The sequence below is a fragment of the Heterodontus francisci genome, chromosome 9, assembly GCF_036365525.1.
Source record: "Heterodontus francisci isolate sHetFra1 chromosome 9, sHetFra1.hap1, whole genome shotgun sequence".
NCBI classification, from domain to species: Eukaryota; Metazoa; Chordata; class Chondrichthyes; order Heterodontiformes; family Heterodontidae; genus Heterodontus; species Heterodontus francisci.
The window spans coordinates 33,094,618-33,117,833 of NC_090379.1; the positions used below are offsets into that span (position 1 = coordinate 33,094,618).

The window sequence follows — 23,216 nt, forward strand, 5'->3', positions numbered from 1 at the left end:
TCATTGGAGGGTTCAACTTTGTGTTAACTCAGTCACAGGTTCTCTAACTCTGTACTTCACGCTCACATGTACCCGGTGAGAAAATTTCCAAATTACCTACCAGTTTAATGTTATTCAGTTTTGGAACAAAATGTTTAATTGCGTGAGATGTATAGAAATGGCTTAAATTTGTTGAACTTTGCAAATTCACCTTCAAGCACCAAGCCACACAGTGTAGATTTAGTTAAGAATAAAACTGTTGCCTAAAAAGTCGAGGAATCTGCTCAGTCAGATGAGGTTGCGTGACTAGGTTCTACAATAGAAGAAAACATAGAAAATTCTGTATGTAATAAGCTCCATAAATAGTCTTGCCTTATATAGGTAATGGTTTCAATTCTTTTCCATAATAATCCAATTTCAGCTCGTAGTCCCCATTTTGTTTCAAGCAACATGCTCTCATCTTGAAGTAGACTTCAGTTGGGTTACAGACATCACCAAGCCGGTACATGTGCCACCATAAAGTATGCTTGTACTATAGTGAGATGAATGGCCTGGTTTTGGAGGCAGAGTGCTGCTTGCCCCTTTTTTTTCTACTTTGCAGCTGCATTTGTTTCATTTTTAGAATGCATTCTACCATATTAGAATTTCTTTAACTATGAACAAAGTAATTCTTGAGCAGTCCTACTTTGTGATGAAATATTTCTTTCCTTCAATTCCATGGTAGTATTTAACAAAATTGTTTCCAATGCCATTCTACGAGCAGTTAGGTAATGAACATACAAATCCATCTTCTGTAAATAGCCAGGGCAGTGAAATGTTTTAATCAGGTAACGTTTCCATTTGTCAGCTTTCATTCTGCAAGTTGGTAAACTTTGTAAAAATTGTTTCAAACAGTGAATTTGTCCAGGGAGTGGCTAGAAAATCCTGGCATGAATCTTTTATCTCAGCTGTGGTAGCTGCCCTTAACTAGGGCAGCAGTGGGAGCTCAGTGGTTAGCTTCAGTGTCTCTTAGTTCGGGAGGGCAAATTTTATTCCAATGCTCATTTTGTTTGCCAGATTACTGCAATGGCCCAATGATGGTCAAGGTTCACATATATTAATGGTTACCTGAACAAGCCACTAGACAGTATCTGGTGCCCAAGGATCTGTGCCTCAGCACAAAAGCTGATGCCATTAGGAACAGAGGGGAAAATTGGCAATAAAAATGGATTCATTCTTAGGCTTGATTTTAGAATGTAAAGCTGGAAGATTGCCACCCAAACATATACTTATGCGGGGCAGTGCTTGTGTATGGGCTTCTGTAGCAGCCCGAAAAACAGATGCGCGCACATTCATCTGGAATTTAGATTCATTTTTCCTAAGGGAACTGGATGTCACATTGAATTAGAACATTGTCCTTTCACCCTGTAGACCTGGAATTCATCCCAGACAATTGGGATGGAAGTTTGAAAGATTTAAAAATTACTTTGTACAGTTAAAACTACTTCCACTTAGACTTGAATCCATATTATTATGTTGGCCACGGTTTGGCTTCAGAGAGAGGACCTAACAAATGATGAATGCTGTACAAAGTGTGGGATGCCCTCTGATGCAGCAGGCAGTGCTGTTCTGAAATTTGGTTTGGTCTAATGGAAGTGCTAAATGATACCTAACCTGCAAGACACCAGATCCTGGTGCTGAATATGTAAAAGATCCAGTACAACTGTCTCCCATCTTGATTAGCTCAACATTGTAAGGAACAAATGGAACTCATAGTACATCAATAATGAAATTTCTCTCATTCATTATTCCTGCCTCCCTCTAACCTGGACAGTACTGTTTCTTTATGGGTGATGCTGTTTTGTAGGCACCCACTGGTGCCCAGGGAACTGTGATTCTTGTGTGAGACTTGATGGGAAATATTGGCATGGTATTTGGCATGGAGAGTATTTCAGCCAAGCTCAATCCTGTCCATATTGTGTCCATAGTACATACTTTCTAATGTTATCTGTGGACAGGAAAAAAAAAAGGTGTTAGCAAGTTGGATCCAAAATTGACTCAGTGGCAGGGAGTAAAGGGTAATGGTCGGCATGTGCTTTTGTGACCGGAAGACTGTTTCCAGTGGGGTTCCGCAGGATACAGTACTGGATCCCTAAGATAATATGCTATCTTAATCATGTCCCCTCATTTAAGAAGTTTGCAGATAATACAAAAATTAGTCGTTGTGGTTGATGGTGAGGAAAAATGTTGACTGCAGGAAGATATCAATGGACTGGTCAGGTGAGCAGAAAAGTGGCAAATGTAATTTAATCCAGAGAAATGTGAAGTATTGCATTTGGAGAGGACAAACAAAGCAAGGGAATACATAAATGGTAGAATAGTGAGATGTGTAAGGAACAGATGAACTAGGAGTGCATGTCCGCAGATCCCTGAAGGTAGCAGGACAGGTAGGTAAGAAGGCATACAAGATATTTTCCTTTATTAGCCGAGGCATAGAATATAAGAGCAGGGAGGTTATGCTCGGATTGTATAAAGGACTAGTTAGACCACAGCTAGAAAATGAAGTACAGTTCTGGTCACTGCATTACGGGCAGGATGTGATTGCATTAGAGAAGGTACATAGGAGATTTTTGAGGACATTGCCATTCTTTGAAGAATTTTAGTTCTGAAGGAAGATTAGATAGGCTGGTGTTGTTTTCTTCGGAACAGAGGAGGCTGACGGGAGATTTAATTGAGATGTATAAAATTGAGGAGCCTAGGTAGAGTGAATAGGAAGGACCTGTCTCTCTTAGCGGATAGGTCAATAATCGGGGGCATAGATGTAAAGTAATTGGTAGAAGGACTGGAAGGTAGTTGAGAAATATTTTTCACCCAGAGGGTGGTGGGGGGCCTGGAACTTTCTACCTGAAAGGGTGGTAGAGACAAAAACCTTCAGTGCATTAAAAAAAAACACTTGGATATGCCCTTGAAATGCTGTAACCTGCAGTGGGGATTAGGCTGGATAACTCTTATTTTGGCCAGCATGGACACAATGGGCCGAATGGCCTCCTTCCATGCTGTAAAATTCTACTATGAGAATTGTCAGTCAGCCATCAGGAGAAGGCCATCTGGCCAATTTTCTGCTCCCTAGCATAGGTGGGTCGAGAATATTTTAGCATTCACTATGGTGGTCCCTGCTCAGATCAACTAGCACAGGTTGAGGGTCAAACTTGGGGTTTTCATGGTCTGTATGACTCAGCCACTAAGTTAATAAACTTGTGCAGCTCTCCAGCCACTTTAATAAATTATTGCCACTTGATGACGGCCCTGCCTTAAAGATTTTGGCCAATACACAAATGGAGAAGTTACTTGAAGAACTGAATGCCTTGCAGTTAATTGAAGAGGCAAGTTTTTTTTATTTATATTTGTTTAATTTGTTCTCGGGATACGGTTGAGGCTGTCACTGCCATTATGGTCTATTCCTAGTTGCCCTGAGAAGGTGGTGGGCCTTTTTCCTTTGGAGTGATTGTTTTATGCCTTGAGCTGCTTGCTCGGCTGCTTCAGAGGGCATTAAATGTCAGCAGGTCAGGTAGCATCTGTGGGGAGAGAAACAGAGTTTATGTTTCAGATCAGTGACCTTTTTTGAAAGGCCATTCACCTGAAACATTAACTCTGTTTCTCTCTCCATAAATGGTGCCTGACCTGCTGAGTATTTCTAGCATTTTCTCTTTTTATTTCCGATTTTCAGCATCTGCAGTATTTTGCTTTTGCACTAAAAGTCACTCGCATAGTGTAACACTGGAGTGCAGGCCAGATGTAGCCAAGGCCTGGAAGGCGAGACAAGATCATTAGCGAGCCAGTTGGGTTTTTTATGACAATCCGACAGCTTTCGTGGTCATGTGCTTTTGTGCGCCAGCCCATAACATACTAAGTTTATTGAATTTACTGTGGTGGGATTTGAGATAACTTGAATTATTAGTCCAATGACATCTACTACACTACCATGTCCTAAATGAAGCAACCAACCCAGTAAAAATCTATCACTGGCATGGGACTACATTTATTGAAGATGAAGAAAGATTGGGAGGAGGCTGGTATGGAGCATCAATACAGGCATACTGCAGTTGGACAAAATGGCCCTTGCTGTGCTGTAACTATGTTTCTAAAGAGAAAAAGACTTGGAGAGGATTTTCTTTTGTCGTCTTTGGAAAGGGCCTGGTGAATTCAAAATAAATCGATGTCATCTGTCTAATCGAGTAATTAACCTGGTGGAGTGATACTACATTTCCCCTCATGTGAAGCCCACCTCCAATGTTGCTACCCTCCCAGGAATATTGCAGGAGCTCTGTTGCTTGCAGCATTTACAATAGTGTGACTGGACAAAGTACAACATGCCAAGCTGTATTGGCTTCTTCAGTTTATAACACTACTAAGTGGACACATTTTCATCTTACTCATGCAAATTAGTACAGATGTTTGAAATCCCACTCCAGCTTCGTGCTTCTCTGTGCACCTGCTCACTTATTAATAGTGCCAATAAATGTAAGAAAGGAACATTTTGAGTCCAAGTCCATTCTTGTTATTCTGGCACACCCATAAAGGTATCTCTGAATTGATTGTGAAATCTTAGATACCACAACAACATGCAACAACCAATAAGTTAAGATTCTAACCAGCCAAGTAAAAAGGAATTCGTGCCCCTTCTCAACCCAAAGGTCCTAACAGCTCTTCTCAGAATCTTCAAGATCTGACACATTAAATGAATGCAAGTTTTAAGCTCCTTCTTCCACTGTTGCATACACTGGCATTTCACAGGATTCAGTGGGAAAGTGAAGGCAGAACTAGAAGCGGGTGGCAAAGGCCCTCACGTTCCCATTGGAACCTTGCGCTGGCCGGCCAATTAACAGCCAGTAGGTGGGATGGCTGAACATTCTGCAACTAGAGGCGAGCCTTGAGGTGGTAGCTGCATTGTTGGCTGACGCAGAAAGTAACGCTGGGCCACTAGCACCCGAGCCCTGTATCAAACTGTTGCCAGCAGGTGGCCTTTGACCAGCACCCACCCCCTTGAGCCAGCACCCAGACCCCTTCGACCTGGGAACACTGCCTTCAGTCAGCAACGAGACACCTTCAGCCTCCAGCCAAGGGCCCCCATCAGCCTGCATGATGCTCATGCCAATGGGGGCACCCTTCCTTTGAGTACTGAAATGCTACCCAGTCCAGTCCCTCTCAGACCCCTCTCCAGTGAGCCCCCTGAGGAGGAATAATTTATCAAGGGGGCCTCCACCCCAAATAAATGGTTTCCCTACTCCCTTCCTTGCATTGAAAGTGAAATGCCTCACTGCACAGCTGCCAAGTGCAGCAGCAGCTGCTGCTCTGTTGCCCCTTTAAAAGCTGCCGAGGCTCTGACCACCCCCTGAGCGAACAATTTGGAGGAGCCCATAAAATCAGTTTCAATTGCCTCCTTAATCATCTAAATCACCTTTTTAATTTCTCGTTTTCGAAACCCGAGCAAAGTTCCCATGCAACTTGCTGTCCAGCACTCGTGAAGTTGCATCCCAGCATGATGACATCAGGGGCCTGACGACTCCATCTTTTGCAATCTTATGGGCGCTACCCACCCCCCCCCCCCCCCATCACCTTCAGCTTTTTCCCCGTTAAATACCAGCCATTGATAGCACAGCAACAGACTATTCAGCTACAAAATGTAATTAGTTTAACAAACATGGAATGCAGGCAACCTGGTTGAAGAATTTTACTTATTATGCACATTCACTGTCACAGAAGAGAAGGCCCAAGTATAATGATCCCTGCTTTCTTGCCACAATCAGATAACCGAGCTGAAGAGTCATTCTAGAACCAACAGGAAAGATTGCACTTTGAAATTAAAAGCACTTTTGTTCTCGGCCTGAGGATAAGCTGCTTCACTGAGCTACTGCTGAGGTAAATTGTTTGATCTACCCATCAGAGTGCTAGAGGAGCTGTCATTAACTATTGCCTGTATAATGGGGACAATAATTGGAGACATGATTTTTATTTTCATTTTCTACAATAGCACATTTAACCTCCTGCCTCAGTAATGAAAGAACCATTGAAATCGAGGTGCCACCAATTAGCGAATTATTATATTACAACTCCCTAATATTTTCCTGACATTCATTGCTCCTTTCTTTTTCAGTTTTGCTGAAAATAGACATTTCGTCGAATCTTTTCATCTTGCACTCATCAGGACAATCTGCAAGAATACCAATGTAAGAGAAACAACAACTTTATACAGTATGAAGTTTTCCCTTACATTGGTATTCTTGTGGATTGTCCTGATGAGCGCAAGACGAAAAGCTTCAACAACATGTTTCTATTTTCAACAATACTCAGGTTAGAACATAGAACATAGAAAAATACAGCACAGAACAGGCCCTTCGGCCCACGATGTTGTGCCGATCCTTTGTCCTCTGTCAAGGACAATTTAATCTATACCCCATCATTCTCCTTTATCCATATACCTATCTAAAAGCCGTTTGAAAGTCCCTAAAGTTTCTGACTCAACAACTTCCCCAGGCAAGGCATTCCATGCCCCGACCACTCTCTGGGTAAAGAACCTTCCCCTGACATCCCCCTTATATCTCCCACCCTTCACCTTAAATTTATGACCCCTTGTAACGCTTTGCTCCACTCGGGGAAAAAGTTTCTGACTGTCTACCCTATCTATTCCCCTGATCATCTTATAAACCTCTATCATGTCACCCCTCATCCTTCTCCGTTCTAATGAGAAGAGGCCTAGAATGTTCAGCCTTTCCTCGTAAGACTTACTCTCCATTCCAGGCAACATCCTGGTAAATCTCCTCTGCACCCTCTCCAAGGCTTCCACATCCTTCCTAAAATGAGGCGACCAGAACTGCACACAGTACTCCAAATGAGGCCTTACCAAGGTCCTGTACAGCTGCATCATCACCTCACGGCTCTTAAATTCAATCCCTCTGCTAATGAACGCTAACACCCCATATGCCTTCTTCACAGCCCTATCCACTTGAGTTGCAACTTTCAACGATCTATGCACATAGACCCCAAGGTCTCTCTGCTCCTCCACATGCCCAAGAACCCTACCGTTAACCCAGTATTTTGCATTCGTGTTTGTCCTTCCAAAATGGACGACCTCACACTTTTCAGGGTTAAACTCCATCTGCCACTTTTCAGCCCAGCACTGCAACCTATCCAAGTCCCTTTGCAGACGACAATAGCCCTCCTCGGTATCCACAACTCCACCAACCTTTGTATCATCTGCAAATTTACTGACCCACCCTTCGACTTCCTCATCCAAGTCGTTAATAAAAATCACAAACAGGAGAGGACCCAGAACTGATCCCTGTGGCACGCCACTGGTAACTGGGCTCCAGGCTGAGTATTTACCATCTAAGACCACTCTCTGCCTTCTATCAGTTAGCCAATTCTTAATCCAACTGGCCACATTCCCCACTCTCCCATGCCTCCTGACTTTCTCCATAAGTCTACCATGGGGGACCTTATCAAATGCCTTACTAAAATCCATGTACACCACATCCACTGGTTTACCCTCATCCACTTGCTTGGTCACCTGCTCAAAGAATTCAATCAGGCTTGTGAGGCAAGACCTACCCCTCACAAAACCGTGCTGACTGTCCCGAATCAAGCAGTGTCTTTCCAGATGCTCAGAAATCCTATCCCTCAGCACCTTTTCCATCAACTTGCCTACCACCGAAGTAAGACTAACTGGCCTGTAATTCCCAGGGTTGTTCCTATTCCCTTTCTTGAACAGGGGCACAACATTTGCCACCCTCCAATCACCTGGTACCACCCCCGTCAACAGAGAAGATGAAAAGATCATTGCCAGCGGCTCTGCAATTTCATCCCTTGCTTCCCATAACATCCTTGGATATACCCCGTCAGGCCCGGGAGACTTGTCTATCTTCAAGTTATTCAAAAACCCCAACACATCTTCCCTCCTAACGAGCACTTCCTCGAGCTTACCAGTCTGTTTCACACCGTCCTCTTCAGTAATACACCCCTTCTCATTCGTAAATACCGAAGAGAAGTACTCATTCAAAACCTCACTTATCTCTTCCGGCTCAACACACAGTCTCCCGCTATTGTCCTTGACCGGACCTACGGTCCCCCTAGTCATCCTCATATTTCTGACATACGCGTAAAAGGCCTTGGGGTTTTCTTTTATCCTACCCGCCAAGCATTTTTCATGCCCTCTCTTAGCTCTCCTAATCCCTTTCTTCAGATCCTTCCTGGCCATCTTGTATCCCTCCAGAGCTATGCCTGTGCCCTTTTTCCTCAACCTTATATACGCATCCTTCTTCTTCCTAACAAGACTCTCAACCTCTCTTGTCAACCACGGTTCCCTCACATGACCATCCCTTCCCTGTCTGACAGGGACATGCTTATCAATGGCCCCTACTATCTGCTCCTTGAAAAAGTTCCACATTTCGACCGTGCCCTTCCCTGCCAGCATATGCTCCCAACTTATGCTCCTCAGTTCCTGCCTGACAGCATCATATCTACCCTTCCCCCAATTGTAAACCTTGCCCTGTTGCACATACCTATCCCTCTCCATTACCAGGTTCTGTACTACCAAATGACTATCTTTTTCCTTCTTTTGAAGATGCTGTCTGTACTGTGGTATGGGCCTGTGGGTTTCGGTTACCCAATAGAGCCAAGTGGGCAGTTTTCTTCATGCGTGAGCCAAGTAGGTGGAAGGCCTGCTGATTGCCATTCAATTGAGCAAGATCGACCTCCGACTCCATTTTCCCCCTATACTCCTGATCACCCAAATTCCTTTCCTGGTCCCTATTCTAGCTGATGTTGTAAATGGCTACCTGTTCTTAAGCATTGCCCCCTTTCTCCTCCTTTTCAAACAGCCGTCATCGTCGTCCTCCTCAAAAAGAAAACCCAGCATCGACCCCTTTGTCCTCTGTAAATACCGTCCTGTTGCTAACATCCCTTTCTTGTCCAAGGTTTTTGAATGTGTTGTTTCCTCATAAATCTGTGCCCACTCTCCTTCAATATTTTTTTCTATGTTAAAGCTGCTATATAAATGCACTTATCATGGAAAGTAGTAATTGATCTTGAACTTGCCCCGATGCATAAATTTGTCTTTCTATGAACCGAGCCCCAGCGAGGTCGTGAGCGTGCAATAAAATAATTTATGTTCACAGTCTTTGCTCACCTGCAGGCTTCTGAAGGCAGTTAAACAGTATTTCATCAGTTCAAGTTATTTACATTGTTTTATGAACAGTTCACTGTTAAGCTGGATGATAACCAAAGCCAATAAGAAGGATACCATGGCCTTTGGTAAATAAAGTAGCCAAACTGTATCATATGGGAGTTCACACAGGTTGCTGCCGTGTAGTGATGTTGTACAGGCAGAGTCAACTGTGACAACAGTGAGCCTATTGTTTGTGTAATATTAAGCCAGCAGATAGTTCATGAGCTGATGCCGTTCAAAGGGTGTTTTACCTCATTGCTTGCCTGAATTCTACTTACTGCTTTAACTTCATTTTGGATAGGCCAGAGTCAGATCGAATTTGTTGGATTGGTGTGATCTGTGCATCTGAACTGGTCTTGTGTGGGGAGTTGAGACCAGCAAGGAAGAAAATTGAGGCCTGTCTGTCTTGGATTTTTGCCAGATGAAGTGGGAAAACCACAGGCTGCTTCTTGTTTCAGGACTTGTGTGGAGGGAGAAGGGTTTGTTCTTAGCATGGTCTGTGCTTGCAACAGGTGATAGTTGGCATTTTGCCTTTGTCATGATACTTAACCTTTTTAGCTATAATCTCAGTTGAACCTTCTTTGCCCTGCCAGTGCAGGAACGGTAGCTCACAGAGTTACCGGGTGTTTTCCCCATGGCTCAGAGCATTCCTAGAATGGGATGAATCTAATTTTAAGAAATATGTTGGGGCATAAAGCAGGATGTTTTAAAGGAGCAGGATATCTTCATATGTAAAGTCCTAATTTGTAGAGGCATTTTATTAACAGTCTGGCAAATTAAAATCAATCTCTTTGAAGCAACATTTTTGTTCTTTTCTTATCACTTCAGCCGCAGTGTACCATTTTATTTTAGTATAGGTGGGGGTGAGCAAGTTGCTCCTACGGGTTCCCAGCAGTTGGACTTTTTTTCTAAGCAGCTCGTAGACTAATGGAAATGGGTGCCATTAACTGGGAGCTGGTTGGAGGTCAGCATGATTAAAGGTGATGCAATCTCAATCAGCAAGAACTTGTCGTGAAATTGGGAATCTCTGTATGATGTGTGGGGCAGAAGACACTGAGTTAATACTTGTATGTGAGGGAGTCTGTATTCACCGTATCAGAGCCAGCAATCAGAAACAGAAGTTTATTTTTCTGACCCCAAAATAGCAATGATGCCTATGTAAAATTATGGCCTCTTTTTTTTTATATAGATAGCTTGTGTTGAGTCTTAGACTAAGGAATAATTTGCAGAGCTGTTAGCAAGCTCACTATATCTACTGACTCTGCTTGGTCTAACTGTATTGCAATCAAGCAGTTTTAATTTTGTTTCTGTTTTCTAGGCTGCATTTAGACTGCAGCTACTGGTCTCAGATTGGTAATGGCTCTTCTGGTTTCAGCTGGGCAGAGCCCTGTTTACATTGCTTGGCACCTGCCTGGCTGGAACTCTGTCCTACCCCCGGAGAGCTCGACATATGCCTGGATAAGTGCATGAAGTCCTCTACAAACAGTTAGAAATCTAAATGAGTTTAAAACCAAGAGGAGCGACACCCTGCCCCCATTGCACTTAAATTACAGGCAAGTTTTAAAAGTAGCTTTTGAGCACTGTGTTAACCAAGTTTGTCGACACACTGAATGTACACTGCACGTGCCATCAATTGAAGCAATGTGAAACTGCATCTTCCAGTTTCGCATCACTTTGCTTCACAACTAATGTTTATAAATCCCTAATTAGCTCCACTTTCAACTTCTAATCCAGATTATTGTCAGTGCATGAGACTGCCAAGTCCACAGACAACCCCGTTTTGCTTGTTGGATCAACTTAGTCACCTTTTTTCGCTGAGGTGACTCCAGTTAAAATCACCAAAGCTCAGATATGATTGCCCATTCAAAATAAGATCCAAACTCCTCTGCCTCAGTTGGAAGTCCGGCATTCTTAACCTGAAATCTGACGACCAGCATTGCACCCAATTTTCTTAATTTTTGAAGCATTTTCTTTTTGCTTAGAACTATTCGGCAGTTTGCTAGCCCAGCCTGTTGGTGGCTTTACTTTGCCAGACACTTCCATTTGACTCCCAAGGGCTGTTTGTTGCTCAATTTGCCTGTTTCATGCTGAGTGAGATTTGTCATCTTGCAGCCAAGCTGCTTGAAGAATTGCTGCAAAGCAGCAAGACATTCCATCTCGATGAGGGAAACGCTAATGGTAACCAACTGTTCCCTGCCAGTAATTCCACTGCTGTTGATGGAATGCCATTGGAGATAATTGTGGTAAACCCTTGGGTGTAGGGCAATGTGCGGAAGGATGAAATGTGATGATCCCTCCTCATTCCAGTTTTGTCCCCTTCTTATCGAAAGACACTGACTAATGTTTGGGTGCAGTTCCACAGCATTGACCACCTTCTGGTACTTTGCCCAAATGGTTGTACTTCATGTGAGAGCCTGGATTTGGAGTGCTGGAGTACCAAGCCTAATCTTTTTTACAGCTAATGTCCATATATGCACATCTTGAGGCAGAACTCCAACCACCCCCACCACCACCCTCAGTGTATGGAGAGCAAGTGCAGTAACCTGTGAATCAGCTAAAATGGCACAGAACAGGAATCAAATTAAGGACCTTCCTTGGCTATATCACTCTGTGTCACGCTTCGCTTAGTTGGAAAGTCTACTGGTATTGAGGAGAGTTTGCAAAAGTGGAATTGGGAAAAAGACTATTAATTTTAAAAAGACATGGCAGACATGTTGAACTTCTCTGTTTTTAAAAGAAAACCTTCCCAAAAAAAAAAAGCAATGTTTCATTGTGTGCTTTTTGGTTTCATCCTGTAGCCATAGATCTAAACCAAACTTTTAAGGGCTTTTCTGACTGGTTTATTGCCCTGCTGGACCTCTGATGATCCAAATCAAAATTGTTTTTGACTTCAAAGTCCTTGCCCTTGGACAACCATCTCTCCATTTACCACTGATCGTACCTCCAGGTCTTCACTGAGACTGGACTATGATACATTCTTCCTTCTGCTTGAGCTTTGGTGGCAGAATGTTTAGACGCTTGTCTTGGGGTTGGCAGGGACTGCACTCTGAAATTGTTTTCATCCCCTCTCATCCTTACTACATCTCACCCCACTTTCAAAAGTCTGTTTAAAAACTTGCCTCAGTAGCCACCTCCATGAACTCTTTTTTTTTTTTCTCCAGCTTTTACTTGTATCTAGTCCCTACCTCTTCCTTCATAACGCACCTTGGGATATTTTGCTATATTAAAAGCACTGTATCATGCAAATTGCTGCATTGGCTTAATGTGACCATCACCTTGTCAATTCTGTTTAGATACAAGAAAATGCAAACTTGCAGTGAGGCTAAAATGAGCAGCGTTTAACTTCCCCCATCCCAACCTCTTCCTCCACCATTCCCCATTCCCTAATTACAATAGTTTGCAGTGACACAGGAGTAAAATTACTTACAGTTTGCAAAAGTTCTCGGCAACAGGAAGGTTTTGGGAGGAAGAATTCCAGAGCGGACTGATATACGTACTGAACCTTTTCAGCCCTCCTCAGTGAATTGACCGTAGTATTAAAGCCTTGCGGGGCAGCCATGTGAACTATTCACTCTGTCAAGCACAGGGAGGTTGCGCACAAAGATTTGCCTTTGCCTGTGCTTCAGGTGGTTTTTGCCAAAGATTTAAATGACAGCAGGATGTAGGTGCGTTCAGTGTCACAAACTGGGAGAATACATTGAGTATAATCTGGCATTAGAACACTTAACAGGTCAACACCTGTTGTTTCTTCATCAGCATAGAGTATGCACAACATTTTAAAATGGGGAAGTAAGTGGATTGTAACTCAGGAGTTTATAATTCACGAATTGTGGGGAAAAGGATAATCACAGCCAAACTACAAACATAAGTATTGCTTTCCTTAATGGTACATCTATGTGCTTCAAAGCTTTGATACCTGAGGAAAGAAAATGGACTGTTGGATATCGTAAGCTGGTATTTTCCTTGTAAGCAGTATAAAATACCGAAAGAAATTTGTGTGTTTGGAACCACTGGCAATGTTCTAGTAGCAACTCGTACACCCTGGCTGATTGTCGGTGGCATTCAAGCAGTCACTTCTGTTTCTCTAAATCAGGTTGTGAATATTAAGTGTTCTTTATTGAAGCTTGATCAGAATTCATCTCACTGCAGCTTATATCATTTTCAGTGGTGAGATGCATTTTAGGTTAGACTGTTGTTGGAAGGAATCCTCAAATGTGGCAATCCATTGACATTTCATTGAAAATTTAAGGGCCGATCTTAAACCCTGCCCAGCTGGCGGGTGGTTAAAATTGCCACGGTGACTTACTTGCTGCGATCGTATGTAAAGGGAGGGAAACAGACCGCCTGGTTCAGCAGGCTAACCCCATTCAGATATGGTGCAGCCCATATGCATGATCAGCTCCCCCACCAACTCATGCAATCTCCTGGGTGAGACAGACTAATTTAGGTAAAACACCTTCTCTAACCCCTGAAGTCAATCAACCAGGCTCCAGGAAACTATATGGTGATGCATGAGTACCAATAATCGCAGCTCCCCCTCATCTACCATCTTTAACTTGTGATACCTTCCTCTCTCAGGAATTTGTCTAGCTCGGTTTTAACAGACTGCATGGAACCCATTTTTGTTCATGTTTTGCTAATCTGTTTGAGGTTGATGGTTGTGTTAACATGGATTCAACCCTACAAGTTCCTTTCTCTTCTCTTTAGTCCCCAGAGGCTAGTCTAACTTCCTATATGTAAATAAGTCTTGCATCTTGATTGGATTGTAGAAGTTTAAGCCTCACTGTGGACCATTTCTGAATATTATGCTGGTGCCACCTCTATCTGCACACCAGAGCTATGTATATTCATCCCATTTTCTTGCTCTCTCCCTTTTTAACATCGTCTTTCAAGTGTTTATCAAAATCCTTAAATATTGTGCTGTAATTGTCTTTAATAGCCACTTTTGGTAATGTCTTCTATATTCTAACCACCATTAAAACTTTTCCTCCAATGCACCCCCCACCCTTTTATGTTTCCTGTACTAGTTTTAAATGTATGTTCTCTTGTTACTGATCGACTTCTGGAAATAATATTTCATTATTTCCCTTCTGAAAACCTCTCATGATTTTGAACACTTTAGTTAGATCTTACTTTAAGCTTCTCCCATGAAGCACAGAAAGGTTCTGTATTCAATTGTATCTTTCATCATATCCACACAGCCATGTCATAGAGTCATACAGTTATACAGCATAGAAACAGGCCCTTCGGTCCATCGTGTCCGTGCCGGCCATCAAGCACCTATCTATTCTAATCCCATTTTCCAGCATTTGGCCCGTAGCCCTGTATGCTATGGCGTTTCAACTGCTCATCTAAATACTACTTAAATGTTGTGAGGGTTTCTGCCTCTACCATCCCTTCTGGCAATGTGTTCCAGATTCCAACTACCCTCTGGGTGAAAAAATCTTTCCTCAAATCCCCTCTAAACCTCCTGCCCCTTACCTTAAATCTATGCCCCCTGGTTATTGACACCACCGCTAAGGGAAAAAGTTTGTTTCTTTCTATCTACCTTATCTTTGAGTTATACAAAATTATGAGGGGCAATCAGGTCCTTCCTCAGCCTTCTCTGTTCTAAGGAAAACAACCAGGCCCATCAAGTCTCTCCTCTTAGCTGAAGTGCTCCAGCCCAGGCAACATCCTGGTGAATCTCCTCTGCACCCTCTCCAGTGCAATCACATCCTTCCTGTAGTGTTGTGACCAGAACTGTACACAGTACTCCAGCTGTGGCCTAACTAGTGTTTTATACAGCTCCATCATAACCTCCCTGCTCTTATATTCTACGCCTTGGCTAATAAAGGCAAGTATCCCATATGCCTTCCTACCTTATCTACCTGTGCTGCTGCCTTCAGTGATCTATGGACAAGTACACCAAGGTCCCTCTGACCCTCTGTACTTCCTAGGGTCCTACCATCCATTGTATATTCCCTGGCCTTGTTGGTCCTCTCAAAATGCATCACCTCACACTTCTCACGACTAAATTCCATTGTCCACTGCTCTGCCCATCTTACCAGCCCATCTATATGGTCCTGTAATCTAAGACTTTCTTCCTCACTATTTACGACACCACCAATTTTCGTGTCAAATGCGAACTTACTGATCATACCTCCCATATTCACATCTAAATCATTAATGTGCACTATGAACAGCAAGAGACACAGTACCGATCCCTGTGGTACACCGCTGGTCACTGGCTTCCAATGGCAAAAGCAACCCTCGACTATCCCCCTCTGCCTCCTACGATTAAGCCAATTTTGGATCCAATTTGCCAAATTTCCCTGGATCCCATTGGCTCTTGCCTTCTTGACCAATCTCCAATGCGGGACCTTATCAAAAGCCTTACTGAAGTCCATGTAGGCTACATCAACTGCTTTACACTCATCTACACATCTAGTCACTTCCTCGAACAATTCAATCAAATTTGTGGATTGTCCTAATGAGCGCAAGACAAATCCACCATGTCCTTGATTAATCCCTACCTCTCCGAGTGGAGATTAATCCTGTCCCTCAGAATTTTTTCTAATAGTTTCCCTACCACTGATGTTAGACTCACTGGCCTTTAATTACTTGGTTTATCCCTGCTACCCTTCTTGAATCACGTTCACTGTCCTCCAGTCCTCTGGTACCTCTCCTGTGGCCAGAGAGGATTTGAAAATTTGTGTCCGAGCCCCTGCAATCTCCTCCCTTGCCTCACCTAACAGCCTGGAAAACATCTCAGCTGGGCCTGGGGATTTATCCACTTTATAAGCCTGCTAAAACCTCCTCCCTTTCAATGCTAATATGTTCAAGTATATCACAATCCCCCTTCCTGATCTCTACACCTATATCGTCCTTTTCCATAGTGAACACAGATGGAAAGTAATAACTTAAAAGCTTAACTACGTCCTCCGGCTCCACACACAGATTGCCACTTTGGTCCCTAATGTTTCCCTGGTTATTCTCTTGCCCTTAATATACTTATAAATTACTTCTTATACTTGGGATTTTCCTTTATCTTGCCCGCCAGTGTTTTTTTTATGCCCCCTCTTCGCTCTTCTAATTACTTTTTTAAGTACCCCCATACACTTTCTATACTCCTCTTGGGCCTCCGCTCTTTTCAGCCCTCTGAATCTGCCATAAGCCTCCTTTTTATTTCCTTATCCAATCCTCTATATCCCTTGACATCCAGGGCTCCCTGGACTTGTTGGTCCTACCCTTCACCTTTATGGGAACATGTTGGCCCTGAACACAATCTTTCCTACAAGTGGCTGCTCCCAGTCCACTCTGGCCAATACCTTTATTTCGGGTCTATCTTTGTTCTTTTCCATAACTACCTTAAATCTTAGAGTTAAATCTTAGGGTCTTGAAGGAATTGGCAGCGGAGATAGTGGATCCATTGGTTATAATATTCCAAAATTCTCTGGATACGGGAAAGGTTCCAGTGGTTTGGAAAAAAGCTAATGTAATGCCCTTATTCAAAAAGGGAGGGAGGCAGAAAGTAGGAAACTATAGCCCGGTTAGTTTAACATCTGTCATTGGGAAATTGTTAGAATCCATTATTAAGTAAGTAATAACAGGACATTTAGAAAGTCAAAATGCAATCCATCAGAGTCAGCATGGTTTTATGAAGGGTAAATCGTGTTTGACTAATTTGCTAGAGTTCTTCGAAGATGTAACAAGTAAAGTGGATAATGGGGATCCTGTAGATGTAGTTTATCTAGACTTCCAGAAGGCATTTGATCAGGTGCCTCACAAAAGGTTTAATACACAAGGTGAGTTCACATGGGGTTAAGGGCAATTTATTGGCTTGGATAGAGGATTGGCTCACCAACAGAATACAGAGAGTTGGGATAAATGGGTCTTTTTCTGGTTGGCAAGATGTAACTAGTGGGGTGCCACAGGGTTCAGTCCTCGGGGCCCCATTTATTTACAATCTATATAAATGACTTGGATGCAGGGGTAGAAGGTACTATAGCCAAATTTGCAGATGACACTAAAATAGGTGGGACAGTAAGTTGCAATAAAGAAATAAGAAATCTACAAATGGATATGGATAGATTAGATAAATGGGCCAAAATTTGGCAAATGGATTTTAATGTGGATAAGTGTGAGGTTATCCATTTTGGTCGGAAGAACAGAAAGACAAATTATTAAAATGGAGAGAAACTTCAGAGTGTTTCGGTGCAGAGGGATCTGGGTGTTCCTGTGCCTGATCACAGAAAACTAGTTTTTGCAGGTACAGCAGGTGATAAGGAAGGCAAATGGAATTTTGGTATTTATTGCTAAAGGAATAGAAACATAGACATAAACTTAGAAAATAGGAGCAGGAGTAGGCCATTCGCCCCTTCGAGCCTGCTCCATCATTCATTATGATCATGGCTGATCATCCAACTCAGTAACCTGTTCCCGCTTTCGCCCCATACCCTTTGATCCCTTTAGACCCAAGAGCTATATCTAACTCCTTCTTGAAAACATACAATGTTTTGGCCTCGACTGCTTTCTGTGCTAGCGAATTCCAGAGGCTCACCACTCTCTGGGTGAAGAAGTTTCTCCTCATCTCAGTCCTGAATAGAGTATAAAAGTAGGGAAGTGTTGCTGCAACTGTACAAGGCATTAGTAAGACTGCACCTGGAGTATTGCATACAGTTTTGGTCCCCTTGTTTAAGGAGGGATGTATATGCATTGGAGGCAGTTCAGAGGAGGTTCACTAGTTTGATTCCAGTGATGAGGGGTTTGTCTTTTGAAGAGAGATTGAGCAGGTTAGGCCTTTACTCTCTGGAGTTTAGAAGAATGTGAGAAGATCGAATTGAGGTATCTAAGATGATTAAAGGGATTGACAAAGTAGACATAGGATGTTTCCTCTGGTGGGGCAATCTAGAACAAGAGGTCATAGTTTTAGGATAAGGGGTAGCAGATTTAAAACCGAGATGAGAAATTACTTCTCTCAAAGGGTTGTGAATCTGTGGAATTCACTACCCCAGAGTGCAGTGGATGCCGGGACATTGGGTAAATTTAAGGAGGAGATAGACAGATTTTTAATTAGAAATGGGTTGAAGGGTTATGGAGAACGGGCAGGAAAGTGGAGTTGAGGCCAAGATGAGATCAGCCATGATCGTATTGAATGGCTGAGCAGGCCCGAGGGGCTGAATTGCCTACTCCTGCTCCTAGTTCTTATGTTATGGTCACTATCCCCAAAATGCTTCCCCGCTGACACTTCTACCATTTTTCTGGCTTCATTCCCTAAGATTAGGTCCAGTACAGTCACTTGTCTTGTAGGACTTTCTACATGCTGGCTCCAAAAGCTCTTCTGGATGCACTTTAAGAATTCTGCCCCCTTTAAACCTTTTGCACGAAGACTATCCCAGTTAATATTGGGGAAGTTGAAATCCCCTACTATTATTAACCTCTTATTTTTACACCTCTGAGATTTGCCTACATATCTGCTCTATTTGGAGGCCTGTAGTACACTCCCAGCAAAGTGATTGCCCTCTTTTTGCTTTTAAGTTCCACCCATATCACCTATTTGAGGAACCTTCCTTACTGCAGTTATTGACTCCTTGATCAATAGTGCAATACCACCTCTTTCACACACAACCCCCACCCCCCACCCCCCTGTTCACACCTGAAGATTCTATAGCCTGGAATACTGAGCTGCCAGTCCTGCCCTTCCCTCAACCATGTCTCTGTGATAGTAATAATATCATATTCCCATGTGCCTTCAATTCATTTGCCTTCCTTGTAAGCCTCCTTGTGTTAAAATAGATGCAATCCAGCCTTGCATTATTTGCTTGTGCCTCAACAGATCTATATTTGCTCTGCCTTCCAGAATGACTTAGTTCCTCTTCTGTATTTGACTGAGCATCACCTCCTACTGTATCTCCACTCTGTATCCCATCCCCCTGGCAAATTAGTTTAAACCCCCACCCCCCCCAACACCCCGCAACAGCACTAGCAAACCTCCCAGCAAGGATGTTGATTCCGTTCCAGTTCAGGTGCAATCCATCCAACTTGTACAGATCCCACCTTTGCCAGAAACAGACCCAGTGATCCAGGAAACTAAAGCCCTCCCTCCTTCACCATCTCTTCAGCCACGCACTCAGCTGCTCTAACCTCCTATTCCTATACTCATTAGCACGTGGCACCGGGTGTAATCCAGTGATTACAACCTTTTGAGGTCCTGCTTTTTAATCTGCTACCTAGCTCCCTAAATTCTTGTTGCGGGACCTCATCCCTCTTTCAACCTATGTCTTTGGTACCACTGTGAACCATGACCTCTGACTGTTCATCTTCCACCTTCAGAATGTCTTGCAGCCGCTGCGTGATATCCTTGACCTGAGCACCAGGGAGGCAACATACCATCCTGGAGTCACGTTTGCAGCCACAGAAACAGAATTCCCTATCACCTATAGCTCTCCCACTCTTTTTTCCCTTCCTTCCAGTGCAGCTGAGCCACCCATGGTGCCACAGACTTGGCTCTTGCTGCATTCCCCTGAGAAGCTATCTTGCCCAACAGTATCCAAAGTGGAAAATCTGTTCGAGAGGGAGATGGACCCAGGGGACTCCTGCACTACCTGCCTAGTTCTTCTACTCTGCCTGGCGGTCACCCATTCCCTTTCTGCCTGAGCAGTCTTTACCTGCAGTGTGACCACGTCCCTGTACGTCCTATCCGCGATGATCACAGCCTCACAGATGCTGCACAGTTTCCCCAGCCACAGCTCCAGATCCGAAACGTGGATTTCGAGTAGCTGCAGCTGGAGACACTTCCTGCACATGTGTTCGCCCTGGACACTGGAAGTGTCCCTGACTTCCCACATTGCACAGGAGGAGCACTCCACACTGCTGAGCTGCCCTGCCATGACTTACCCTTAATTTACTCCCTTAAATTACTCAAAAACGAAAGATTATTTACACTAGAGACCTTGATTCCCTTAAAAAGAAAACACTATATATAAAAAAAACTGTAGACGTTACCTTTTTCTTTACTTTAGTTACTAACCCACTTTACTTACTTTACTCACTTACCAGATACTCACCAAACAGGTAGCTTCTTCTCAAACCAATCACCTACCTGCTTGCCTGTGATGTTTGATGCTATGTTTGATTTAAATTAAATTAAAATTAAAGCTTACCTGTATACTCACCCCGGCGGCTCTGTTTCCCTGCTCTCACTGTTGATTGTGGCGTCACTCTGATGCACACTCATCCAGCAACAATTTGAAATAAATAATTGTTACGGACAGAGGGGAGGTGGTGTGGATGACTTCCACTTTCACCTCTGAACTGACCATAGACAGTGTTTCTTAAACACTCGAGGACTAAAACGGTAACTTTTTAGAGGTCAAATAAAAGGACACACAACAGGTTTTCTCGAAAGATTAAAAGAAAGCTAAATTATTTATTAAACAATACCTGAATAATATTGTAACCTCACCTATTCACACACTTGCACACAAACAAGAAGGGATAAAGATTAGAGGATAGAATGTATTTAAGTCCAATTGTTGTGAAAAGAATTCGCTTTGAAACATTCAGTTTTCTGGGAGGTATTTCTTTACCAGTGGTGCAGGCCTGGTGTTCCTGTTCTTGGTTCACTGAAGTATTGCAGATTCCTCTGGTTAAGACTCAGTCAGTGGTGAGAATCCTGTTACGATTTCTCAAATGGGGAGTTTTCAAGGTCACGTTGCAGTGTCTCTGCCTCTGTGGCATAAAGATGTTGCAGGCAGGGTCGTCTTCTTGGCTGAAATGGATTTTCTGCTTCCTGGCTGGCTGACCATCTGTCTTTCAGAAGTTTTTTTTTAGGAGAAAAACCTAATCAGGTTTGCTTTCAGTCAGGTGACCATAGATACTCTCCTTTGGTGTGTTCATATAATGTCTTTGAACGAAGGATCATTGTTACACAATAGGGTTTGAATGTGACTTAACTTATATCCCACCTATTATCTTGGCTTTGAATTTGGAGTCTCCTTGTCTGTGAAGGCCTTTGTCAACCTAATTCTTGGAGATAGGAGCTATTTAGCATTGAATGGGCTGTGTAGCTTTTTAATGTGCCTTCCTGAGGACTAGTCCAGACCTGGTGATGGGTTTAGTCTCCAACGGTCACAATGTATATTTGCAGTACAGGAGAGGTCACCTGACCTCTTACTCCATCTTGTCTGCGGCAAAAGTGTGTCCATTTTTTGGAGTCTAGTTGATCAGTTCGCTTTTATAGTTCATAATTGCTCCAGTTCACTTTAGTTCATAATGTCATTTTTGTGAGCGGGACATCATAAATAATTAATGCTACTGCCTGATATGCTTGATTATTAAAGAAGAACCAGGACCAATAAGGGTTTTTAACTTAGCAAGTTCCTTGAGAGAAAATGGAAAGTACTTGTCTATGAGTAGGTTTTACCACACAGGGAAATTGTGCAACATGCCATCACAGAGATTTGCTGTGATCCAACCTTAGACAAATTGTGAGGTGCCATTGAAGCAGGATTGTTGTTGGAAAGGGTTGGGGAAGCCCTGCTGACAGAGGGAATTATGAAGCCACAGAGCACAAGCAGTAACTGTCTCAACTTGAATCTGAACATGATAGCTAATAGTGATAATTGCTCTGATTTAGGTTGGTGTTTGTGGAATGAGAACAGTACATTGCATTCTAGCTTTGATGAAGAATGAAGCTGGGGTCTAAGCTTACTGGAGCTCAGGTGTAGGAAATTGGACTCATTGTAACAAATAAGCCATTGTCTTTTTCAAGTATAGAAAGCTCTAAATAATCTTGACACTTCTGCTTCCTTTGCCAGAACCCTTTAATGTGGTAACGTTTATTCAGATTCCACTTTGCAGAATGTGCAATTAATCTCTACAGAGATGGATACAGTCATACCAAATAAATAGAATTCCATTGTTCTAAAAGGCACTCTCAATTTTAACCGCAAAAATGCGTGTACAAGTTGTTTGTGCTGCCTGGAGATTTCACATCATTCCTGTTTATTTTGACACAGTTTGACAGTGTTCCACTTGAAGCTCAGTATTTCACTCATTGAGGAACTTGAAGTCTGGCCAATAGAATAGGTCACAAGGTGATATGAAGTGGGGGTTGCAACATTCTCATGCAGGTTCCTCCTTTTCTGTGCTTGACATCAATAAATGTGCACTTCTAAATACCCTTTATAGTCTTGAACGCTTGCATTTTATGTTCCATGAAACAAAAGAATTGATGTAGAATTGAAGTGTGAATCACTCCTCCCTTCCTTTTGATCCCAGTATCCTTTTAGGCTAGTGATGTGTCAGAGGGAACCATGAGGTATATTAAAGCAACACAGTGTGATTTTCTCCTTTAGAACCATAATTGAGTAAAGCACAGAAGGGAGGCCATTCATCCCTTTGTACCTCTGCTGGCTTTTTGCTGGAGGGATCCAAAACTAATCCCACTGTCCAGCTCTTTCCTCAAAGGCCTGTCCGTTCCTCTGCTTCAAATCTTTATCTACTTGTCTATTCTTAAAATTTGTAAGAGGCTCTGATTCAGTGAATGGCTCCCTCTGGCAAGGTACAGAAAACGACAACTGGAAAAGTCCAATGGCCAGAAATTAACGTTGGGCAGGAGGCCCCGCCCACCGGACGGAAAGTCAGGGGTGAGCCCGCCTCCACTGTGCTTGGGAAGCTCTGCTGGGATTTCCACTCCCCAGGCCCTTAATTGGCCTTGGGCAGACTTCCATCTCTATGAGGCAGGAAGTCCTGCATAATGGAGCTGCCGGCCAATCAGAGGGCCTGCAGCTCTTAGTCCCAGCTATGCCACCGGGAGCATCCAGTCAACAGAAACAAGAGGAAGGACAGCCCCAGAGCTCAAGTAAGCTTTTTTTTGGGGGGCCTTGCTGGTGACAATCGGCCGGGCCCCAGCGAGGCAAAGGGGGTGGGTGGGGGTGGGGGGGGGGGGGAAGTGTTGTGCGTTGGGGCTTCGGGGGCGGCTCTCTGTGGGGCACAGGGTGCCAGATCAGGAGGATTCTCCACCCCCCTACTTACCCCCCCCAAACCACAA

General features: G+C 43.3%; 1 protein-coding gene across 1 annotated transcript in view; it reads left to right on the top strand.

The window, feature by feature from the left end:
• The window catches only part of itpk1a (inositol-tetrakisphosphate 1-kinase a), a 250,394-nt gene that overhangs the window by 184,303 nt on the left and 42,875 nt on the right, over positions 1-23,216 (top strand). The gene's annotated exons all lie outside the window — the stretch shown is intronic.